Source organism: Pinus tabuliformis, chromosome 8 (genome assembly GCF_031772625.1).
Source record: "Pinus tabuliformis cultivar Carrire ecotype Pingquan chromosome 8, CPIR1, whole genome shotgun sequence".
In the NCBI taxonomy this organism is placed as follows: Eukaryota; Viridiplantae; Streptophyta; class Pinopsida; order Pinales; family Pinaceae; genus Pinus; species Pinus tabuliformis.
In genome coordinates, this window is record NC_142294.1 from 2,068,706,590 (window position 1) to 2,068,717,774 (window position 11,185).

Consider the following 11,185-nt stretch of genomic DNA (forward strand, 5'->3'; position numbering starts at 1 on the left):
TTATTTTTTAAGAAACAATGAAAAGAATAAAGACTAGGCTGGTGGAGAAGAAGGATTCTTCTTCATCAGCCTTATTGCAGAATTATCTTGAAAGATTTTGACAAATTCCTCCTTTGAGAGTGGCTTATGATAGATCTTCAATCTATGACCATTCACAACGAGAGGAGTTTGATACTCATCAATTGTTTTGATTCTTACCGCTCCATTGCTAAATTTTTTTTCAATCTCATATGGCCCAAGCCAATGAGTCTGAAATTTACCTTTGAAATCTTTGAACTTGGAATCAAATAGCAATGCCCAATCTCCTTCTTGAAACTTTTCTCCTTGATGTATTTGTCATGCCACTTAGCTCTTTGATATTGAACTAGATCAGTGCTTAGGATTTTTTTTTGTCTGATCTCATCTAGTTCATTCAACTGCTCCATTCTATGCTTTTGAGCTTCTGATAAATTCATTCCCAATTGAACTGCCATCTTGAAGGTCTTAACTTGGAACTCAATGGGGAGCATAACTTCTTTCCCATAAACAAGTTCATAGGGAGAATGTCCTGTTGTGTTCCTCCATGTGGTTCTGTAGGCCCATAAGGCTTCAGGAAGCCTTTCTGCCCAATCTCTTTTGTGTAGATGAACAGTCTTGGTAATGATGCCTTCAATTACTTTGTTTGTGGACTCTACTTGACCATTTTCTTGCGGATGGTAAGGAGTGGATTTTCTGTGCTTGACCTTGTACTCTTCCATCAACTTCTCCACCAGTTTGGATGTGAATTGACGTCCTTGATCTGTCACAATTTCTCTTGGAACATCAAAGCGAGTAAAAATATCCTCATAAAGAAAGCTAACAACTGAATTCTCAGTAGCAGAAAATAATGCTTTGGCTTCTACCTATTTAGTGACATAATCAGTACATATCAATATATACTTTTTCTATTTAGATGGTGGATTAATAGGTCCAATAAAGTCTAAAGCCCATTTTTCAAAGGGTTCGATGAGTACCTGTGGTTGTAATGATATCTTATTTGAGGGGGTAGGTTTCCCTACTCTTTGGCAGCTGTCACACCTTTTGACATATTGTTTTGCATCTTTGAAGAGGGACGACCAATAATATCCTAAAGAAAGGATTTTATAGGCTGTCCTTTTGTCAGCAAAGTGTCCACCGCATGGTTCATCATGACATGCTTTGAGAATATCAGACATTTCATCTTCCCTGACACATCTTCTGATCACAAGATCTAGCCCTGTTTTAAACAATTCGTTAAAAATCCATGAATATTTTGAACTCTACTGAATAATCTTTCTTCTTTCACTAGGAAATAAATGTGGAGATAGTTTCCCTGTAACCAAATAGTTAGCCATATTTGCAATAAGGTTAGTGAAGAAGAATCCTTCTTCTCTAGGTGATTCTACTTCTTCAATTGCAATATGTTCCTCTATAGAAGTGAAGAAGGGTTCTTCTCCTAGATTAGATTTAGTAGATAGCGTGGGAGAATCTTCTAATTCAATTGCTGCCCCTTGAATTTAAGGAATCCTAAGGTTGGGAGTATGAGTCTGGGATGGATGTGTATCTTGTCTATGCCTTGAAGTAGCTGGAGTTGTAAAAATCAAACTTTTGGCCCTAACTATAAACCTTCCCCTAGAATCTCTTGCTCTATGCATGTCATTTTTTTATTTTTATTTTTTAATGATGATTTTTTTTGTTGGGCTAATAATTCTGTTTTTGATCTTCCAGATCACACTAGGTGCAAGAAGAGAGCATACTCAAGAAATTATTGAACTAATAACTCTCTTTTCTGATCCCATCCCCTGAAATATGATGTCCTAAAACCATACCTTCAGTAAACATCATAAATCATTTTTCATGGCTTAATGAAAGGTTTGTTTTTTTACATCTTATAAGAACTTTTTCCAAATTTTCTAATGCCTCTTCAAATGTATTACCATAAACTGTAAATCATCCATATATACCTCTACACAATCATGGATTAGATCAGAAAAAATTCCTAGTACTGCTCTTTGGAATGTTGCGGGTGCATTACATAATCCAAAAAGAAGCACTCGGTAAGCAAAAGTTCTCCATGGACAGGTAAATGTGGTTTTATCCTGATCCTCAGGTGCTACTTGAATTTGATTATAACCACTAAAACCATCCAGAAATGAAAAGTACTTTTTCCCTGCTAATGTATCTAATACTTGATCGATAAAGGGCAAAGGAAAGTGATTCCTCAAAGTTTCTTTATTCAATTCCCTGTAATCAATGCACACCCTCCATTTACCATTCTTTTTGGGTACTATAACCAAGGGAGCAACCCATCGGCTATCTGAAATTGGGTAAATGAAGTTTACATTGAGTAGTTTTTGGAGCTCTTCTTTCACAATCTCCATAAGATTTGGATTCATCCTTCTCTGAGGTTGTCTGATTGGTCTACTGTTTTCATCGATATAGATATGATGGATGCAAGACTTAGGGTCAATACCTTTCATATCAGTATACTCCCATGCATATGCAGCGGAATGTTTTTGCAAGATTGTGGTTAGCTCGTCATGTTGTAACTTTTACAAATTTTTGTTGATATTCAATGTTTTACCTGGAAAAATTTCAACTGCAGAACTACCAAACTCTTTCATAGAGTAGAGAGACATTTGTCTTGATGACAAGTATTCAATATCAGAATCTAACTGAAACTGTGTGTGGTCATATTCTGAAGATGTTTCAAAATTTTCTAATGTGTTCAAAATTTGACTATCTTCACTAACTTTAGAGATAGTAAAGACAGGTTGTATAATATTTTCATTATTGACCCATTCATTGTCTCCTACTTCTGTAATTGCTTTTGTTGGAGGATACAAATTGAATTTCTTTGTTGAAGTACCATCAGAAATGTACATATCCCCGGATCTGCAACTAATGAAAGCATCGGCTGTGGCTAGCCAAGGTCTTCCTAAGATGAGTGGGTGTCCTCCTAGATTACTGTTGGGAGTCAAAATCATGAAATCTACTGGATATTCCCAAGAATTTAAGGAGACTGAAATATCTTCTAATACACCATCTGGTTTGATTACTGATCTATCTGCAAGTTGCAATAAGGTGGGTGTAAAAAGAAGATTACGGAGTTTAAGCTGTTCCATAGTTTGTCTACTCATAATGTTTATAGCAGCCCCTAAGTCAATCAATGTATTTGGAATTTCTAGCCCATTTATGTGTGTCTTGACAATTGGACTACCTGGATCTACATATTTCTGCATGGTAATCTTTCCCATCATGATATCTGCAATTTTTCCTACCAGGTGGATTCTTTTTGTATCTCTTGGTTTCCTACCTGGTCTTTTGAAACTCAACTCCTTTATTGTTTTTGCTAGAATAGGAATCTCCCTAATGGCTTGTAGCAAGGGAATCTTGATACAAACATTCTTAAATTTATCTAGGAAATCATAGTTAGGCAACAAGATTTGTTTTTCCACCCCTTTGTCAATTTGTAATCTTTCAGGGAAAGGAGGTGTGGATGAAGATGCAGGTTGCTCAACTATAGGAGTTGTGGGGGTTGACTCTTTTTGTTTTTCTTTTTGAATGATTGGGTTTTGAAGGGATGCTTCCTTAGAACCTTTATTGATTTTAAGAGAATCCTCCTCAGAGGCATCTTGCTCTTGAACATCTACAGAAGGTTTTTCTTTTTCTAAAATTCTACCAGATTTAAGTTGAACATCATTAAGAGGAACAATCATATAGGTAGGAAATTGTTGTCCTTCTACTACGTAAGCATTCTGAGGATTTTTGTTGTTGGGATTTGGTAATGGTTGGGTTGGTAATTGATTTGGCTTTTGTTAAAATGGAAGCAAGAGTTGAGAATTTTGATTTTGTTGAGAAGGTTGTTGTTGTGGAAATGGCAATGAAAGTTGTTGATTTTGATTTGGAAGTTGTGGATTTTGTTGTTGATTTTGAAAAGATAGAGGATATTGATAAACTGAGCAAATCTCCCATAAGGATTTTGTACTCCTTGTGCCCATGATTGATACGGATTTTGAAGTTGGGGCCAAGAATTCCAATTTGGTGGGAGCTGAAAATTCATAGGATTGTTAAATCCTTGATTTTGTTGCCCTTGCCAAGGTCTTCTTGAAACAAAACAAAGGGATTCTACTGAATTTGGATCTTCCTGAAAGACAGCTTTAAGCCCAAGAATTGAAGGACAATCCTTGGTCTCATGACTTTTTGAGCAAATCATACATGTTTCTACAACTTTTGCATCCAAGGGGCATTCACTCAGAGCATGTTTCTTTCTACATTTTGGGCAAAAGATGGCTAAGGCACCAACTTCTGTTTTCTGCTTGTTTTGAATTTTAAGGGTGTCTAGTTGTTCACTAAGGCTCCCTGGAATGTCAGTTTTGAACTCATCAAGCATATTGCCGATCTCTGCCCTACTTACTGATCCAGTTGCAGATTTGTTTGCTCTGATAAGAGAAGGATCCCTAGGGCCTTTTCCAATTTTAGATTTTCCCTTTGAGAGATGGACACATAGTTCTGCTATGTCATGTAATGGAAGTTGAGAAATGTCTCCCTTCCCCATCATGTTTAAAATATCTATCCATTCATCTCTAATGGCTTTCAATAGAAGGGCTTTCAAAGTTTCCTCGTCTAAATTGCTCATTTTCGCTCTCTTTAAGTTGTATTGAATTTTTTCAAGTAAATCCTCCAAGTTCTCATCTTCTTTTTGCATCATTTTGAATACCTCATCCTTATGATTAGTGGGCATGCAATAATCCAGATATCTATCCAAAAATGTTTGCTTCATATCATTCCAAGTCCTAATAGATTGAGTGACTAATCCCATGAACCATTTCAAAGCAGCTCCTGTCAATGTTGAAGGAAACAGCTTGAGTTTTTGAGAGTCTTCCATATAGTCATAGGTTCGGCACAAGACATCAAACTCAAATAGAAATGTTTCAGGGTCCTCACTTTGCAACCTGTTGTCGCACAGATTGACATGACAACGCTCAGACCGGGGGCTGTCACTCTAATCCCCGATCTCTCCGTTTAAGCCTGTCTCCCGCGGCTAAGGGGGGTAGACCCTATGAGGTGATAAAGACCAACTGTCGACCAGTTGGGTTGGGAGACACGAAGAAACAAGCACTAAATTGATTTTGTTAAGTTTAATAGACCAGTGCCTTGCGGATTTAATGTTTAAACGATTAATTATCAGATGCTGCAGAAATATAAATAATGTAGAGCAACCATTCAAAAAATTAATTTTTATTCAAATGCGAGAAAATGCTTAAACAATACTCCAGCAATTGAAATTTCGAAAGATAAAGTGCTTTGAACAATTACGTAAAATATTAACCAGAGATCACATTCATGCAGTTAATCCTCAGATGAACATTGAATCATATTAAACACTAATTCCCACGTCAAAAATTTTAGCCTCAGCATAAAAGATGAAACCTAAGAAATTTCCGAGCTAAGACTGAAATTGGCAAAAAGCTTCAAATTTTTTTTTTCTTATTTTTATTTTTATTTTTTAATTTTTAATTTTTTTAAAAATGAAAATGAAACTTAAAATTAAAACCTAAACTAAAACTAAAACAAAACTTAAAAGAAATCTAATTTAAATTTAAACTAAGGTCTAATAAAAATAAAAGAAACTTTTTAAATATATATATATATATTTTTAACAAAACTTGAAATTAAAAAAAACTAAACTAAAACTAAAGAAACCTTTTTTTATGATTTTTTTATTTTTTATATTTTAATTAAAATTAAAATCCTAAAAAAAAACTGAAAATGTAATTCTAAAAGGCTAAACAAGAGCTCAAATCTAAAACCTAAGTTAAAGAATTAAACTAACAAATCCTAAGCTAATGACAATGTTAAATGAAAATTAAAGATTAAAACTTGAAAAGTTTTATTTATTTATTTATTATTATTATTATTATTATTTTTTAAAGTCAAAATCTAACATCTAAACAAAGTTAAATAAATCTAAATTTAAAACTAAAATTTAAAATCTAAATATGATAAAACTAATGTTAAAATTATGTAATCCTAAAACTAAACTTTAAAGAATTTCTAAATGTCCAACACTAAAAAAATCAAACGCACATTTCATGAAAATATATACGTGAACTAAAAATAAAAATAAAAATCATTCTAACTATATTTACATTAACCCTACGCATGTAATCAAAACTTAAAAAAAAAAAGAAATTTAAAATGCTTTGAGTTCCTGTTTGCTACGTATACAGGTTTTGGAAACGCGTTTGTCTCTGTAGGATGGCTGCTGCAAGGGATTTGGCTGCGGGTTTATGTCCACAGGTCAGCGTGGGGATTTCAAGCAATGGTGGAAGCGTTGAGAAGAGGGAATCGCAGGGAAACAGACAGATTTGAAAAGGCAGGATGCAACAGAATGAGGGGACGAGAAGAGGAATCAGCGTGCAGTGAATGGCAGGAATCGATCAAGGTAGGAGAGTATCCGTGGAGAGGTTTGGAGGCGGATTTTGATGTGCAGGTTGAAGGGAACAACGAAACAAGACTGCGTGAACAGAGAGAGCTGCGGAAAACAATGGGCAATGTTTTTATTGTTTGCTGATCTGTGTGGAAGAAGGATATGAGCTGCGTGAGGATAACTGGATGGATGGGGCAAGGATGAGTATGTTTGATGGTTTTGCTGACTTGCTGTGTGTGCAGGTTGCTGGTAGCTGAGGATAGCTGGGGAATTTGAAAAACGATTTTGCAGTCCTTGGAAAAATATTCCAAACCCCAGAAGCTGATATCAATGAAACCGATGTAAAATTTCTTCCGGACCTAAAAAAACAATTGAAATTGAAACCCTTGGACAGCGAAACGGCACAGATAAACCTTGGAAATCTTCAGAAACCCTACAACTTGGAATGAAAAATCACTCAAAAAAGATATGTGCATAAAACAAAAACTAAAAACCCTAAACCCAGCAAAAATTTACAGTATTTACAAAATGAAAGCTCTTAAGAAGCCAGATTTATCAATAATCACAGTAATATTATCAGAATTTAATTTTAATGTAAAACGCTTCAAAAAACCCTGCATGCATTTATAAAAAATATTTCGAATGATAAGCCCGGGATCATGAACTGGCTGGGCTCTTTCAGAAAACACAACCCAGGAGTTGGCTGGTTCAACCGAGAACTTCCCCTAACGCCCAGTAATCTGAAAAAAGGATTTCCTGCACAACTTAAAATCAACCATTAACATAGAAGGAGAAAACAATAGTGAAACCCCGATCAAATGGAGATACCTGCCACTATATTTCAGAATCTAAACTATTATTCAAACCCCAAAGATCAGACAAGATACCTGTGCCTAGATCAATCTTCATTAAGCTATCATCAATGGCTGAAAATAAAATTATGCAGGAAAAAAAAATAGAACAATCTTACAGCATCTTCAGAAGAGTAACACCAGCAAGATTTTTAACCCCAAAGTCTTTCTTTATTGGCACCAGAAAAAGTTTACAAGAGAGCTTCTTCAGCACAAGACTCAGATCAAATCTCATCTCAAATGACCCCTAGCACCCTATTTAAAGTAAAAATTCCCAACAGCTAGTTCGAGTGATCCATGTCAAAATGATCTCGACCGTTGATGAGGATCAAGATATCTCTTAATCTCATCCGTCGAATTTTTAATGCATTAAAAAATTGAAATTCTGCATTTATTTACTCAAAATATTTTTATTTTATTATTTTTATTTGTTATTTATTATTTTTTTTTAAATTTTTAAATTTTTAAATTTTTTAAATTTATTTTTAAATGGATCCTCGAACTTAGCCTTTGGAAAAATCACTTAGGACTTAGGACTTAGGACTTATGAGGGGTTTAAAAACATTTTCTAACTCTCAAGACACTTTACATCATGACTTTTACAACTTTACATCTCAAGGGGGAGAACCCATTTGATATAGACCCTCATAAACCACCCAGTTCTGCGACAACTATAATCTAGCAGATTAACACACTAGGGTTCTCCTAAGATTCTAATGACAAAATCCATTCCGGCTTTGGGGTTAGGCTGAAGGAAAACTCTGCCGATCATAGATCGGCGAGACAAAAAACCTTCCGGAACGTAGATTATCACTAGAAAATTAGGTCCACCTAGGCAATTTACATACATGACTCAACTCTGCTAAGATTATTTACAATTAAATATGTAGACTGTGTTTACAACATAAATTGATCAAGCTATCGATGACTGTCGAATGGCACGGACATGTCGATCAAGCACTATCCCTTTTTTGTGAAGAAAAGTGGGTGTACTGTTGGGAAGTTGACACGTAGTGGTCAACATCTGGCTCCACTTGGGGACACGTCGTTGCACTGTAGGAATATGAGAATCCAGAATCTGCACTCATGCAACACACAACAAAACATAAGTAGCGTCCATCCAAAAAATCATCATATAACGTTAAGCACAGGAAAAATATAAGCTCTTCATTTATTAACTATCTAGTAACATGAAAAGTAAATCTTAATCCTAAAACAGAAATGAAAATGCTGAAAAAAACAAGGAGTAAGGTTAGAAATACAGGGGATGCCCCATGGCATCAGATGTGTTCAATATAGTGTATACTGAGCATTTGCCTGCTTTCAGGCAAATCTGTCGGCTGCTTGTCGGATGTGCCATGTCCAATTCTACATATGGTAGGACTTTTTCCTATCCGAAAATCAAGCTGCTTGCGGCCATCTGATGCATCAAATATTCTTCTCATTCTCTTTCTTTTGCACTTTTTCTTCCTGGCAGGCTGCATCACTAATGACATGGAACTTTCTGCTTCAAAGTTATCAGATGAAGTATGTAAGATATGCATGACATGTCTTTCTTTATCTTGCATCTGATATTTTATCATTTTTAATTCTATTTGGATCACCTTCAATTAACCACCTTTCAATCGAACCAATGACCTCCTCATAGCAAGATGGAGCTTGTTGCAGCGGATGAGAAGGCTCTTGATCTATTGATTTTTCCTGGTTTCCTTCATCTTCCGACTGCTGTTGAAATTTCTGAAACTGTATTTTAATGGCGTCTATCTGACTAGAGTGTTCAACCCTTATAGCACTAATTTCCTTGGCATGGTCTTCTTCCATGGTCATCAAGCAATGCTGCATAGAGTTTATCTCTTTCTTATGATTTGCTTGCATGGTCGTCATATTTTCCTCTAAGCCTGACATCTTGCTTTGCATAAAACTAATTTCTGTGTCATGATTAATCTTCATGGCTTCAATTTCCTTACTATGTTGATTTTGCATGATCTCCATCTCCCTATTACGCTTTTCCAGGTGAGTGCATAAAGTTCTCACATCATTGGCGTAATTAGTTTGATTTATCTCCATATTTCTTACCAGTAGCAATAGATCTTGTATAATTTGCTTATGATCTTCCTTTTCATTGTCAACACTACTATGATCTGCAATGGTACAAGTGGATGGCACATTCTGATATGAAGAATTGTCTTGGACAGCTGGACCTTTTACAAGATTACTTTCATTTTTTTGCACAATTTTACGTGCACAAGGCGAGCTATCTGGATCACCATATCTATCTTTAAAAGCATCGACAATGTCTTGCAAAGAAATGAAGGAATCTTCAGGACAACTATTAAACCAGTTCAAAGCATCAACCTTTAAAGAATGGACAAATAGACGCATCTTGACATCTTCATGATTATATTGAGGAAGTCTACAATATATGATCATTACACAAGTAAACCCGTTTAAATGCTGTCTAGCAGTGATCGAATCACCACCTGAGAACTTAAATAATTTAGAAATGGCCTCTTTCAGAAAATCATGGAAATTATCAGTAAAATGACATGGTTTAAATGAATAATCCATGATGAATAATAAGGAATCAAATGGATGATAGAAAGAGATTTCTGCTCAAGAAAATTAAGTGATGAAAGAAGTGGAGTCGCCACTTGAACAATGAATCTAATTCTAAGATCCAAAAAGCAACCAACAAGTAGATATGAGGGAGGCTTCTTGTCTGGGAAAAATAAGAAAATGGAGTCGCCACCCAAACAAGAAACAAATCGAAGAGAAGTTGCTGATATGATGAAAGATAAGGTGATGAAAGAGATCCAAATGATGCCAAAAAATGTTGAATCTGTCGCTCAAACGCGAGATGAGAAAGAATGATGAGAGATGAGAATATGAATGTCGTTGAAACGCCAGGGACAGAAAAACTCTGTCCCCAACAACAACGCCAAAAAATGTTGTCGCACAGATTGACACGACAACGCTCAGACCGGGGGCTGTCACTCTGATCCCCGATCTCTCCATTTAAGCCTGTCTCCCGCGGCTAAGGGGGGTAGACCCTATGAGGTGATAAAGACCAACTGTTGACCAGTTGGGTTGGGAGACATGAAGAAACAAGCACTAAATTGATTTTGTTAAGTTTAATAGACCAGTGCCTTGCGGATTTAATGTTTAAACGATTAATTATCAGATAATGCAGAAATATAAATCATGTAGAGCAACCATTCAAAAAATTAATTTTTATTCAAATGCGAGAAAATGCTTAAATGGTACTCTAGCAATTGAAATTTCGAAAGATAAAGTGCTTTGAACAATCACGTAAAATATTAACCAGAGATCACATTCATGCAGTTAATCCTCAGATGAACATTGAATCATATTAAACACTAATTCCCACGTCAAAAATTTTAGCCTCAGCATAAAAGATGAAACCTAAGAAATTTCCGAGCTAAGACTGAAATTGGCAAAAAGCTTCAATATTTTTTTTTAAAATGAAAATGAAACTTAAAATTAAAACCTAAACTAAAACTAAAACAAAACTTAAAAGAAATCTAATTTAAATTTAAACTAAGGTCTAAATAAAAAAAATCAAATTTAAATCTAAACTAAGGTCTAATAAAAATAAAAGAAACTTTTTAAATTTTTTTTTTTTTTTTTTTTTTTTTAAACAAAATTTGAAATTAAAAAAAACTAAACTAAAACTAAAGAAACATTTTTTATGATTTTTTTTATTTTTTATATTTTAATTAAAATTAAAATCCTAAAAAAAAACTGAAAATGTAATTCTAAAAGGCTAAACAAGAGCTCAAATCTAAAACCTAAGTTAAAGAATTAAACTAACAAATCCTAAGCTAATGACAACGTTAAATGAAAATTAAAGATTAAAACTTGAAAAGTTTTATTTATTTATTGA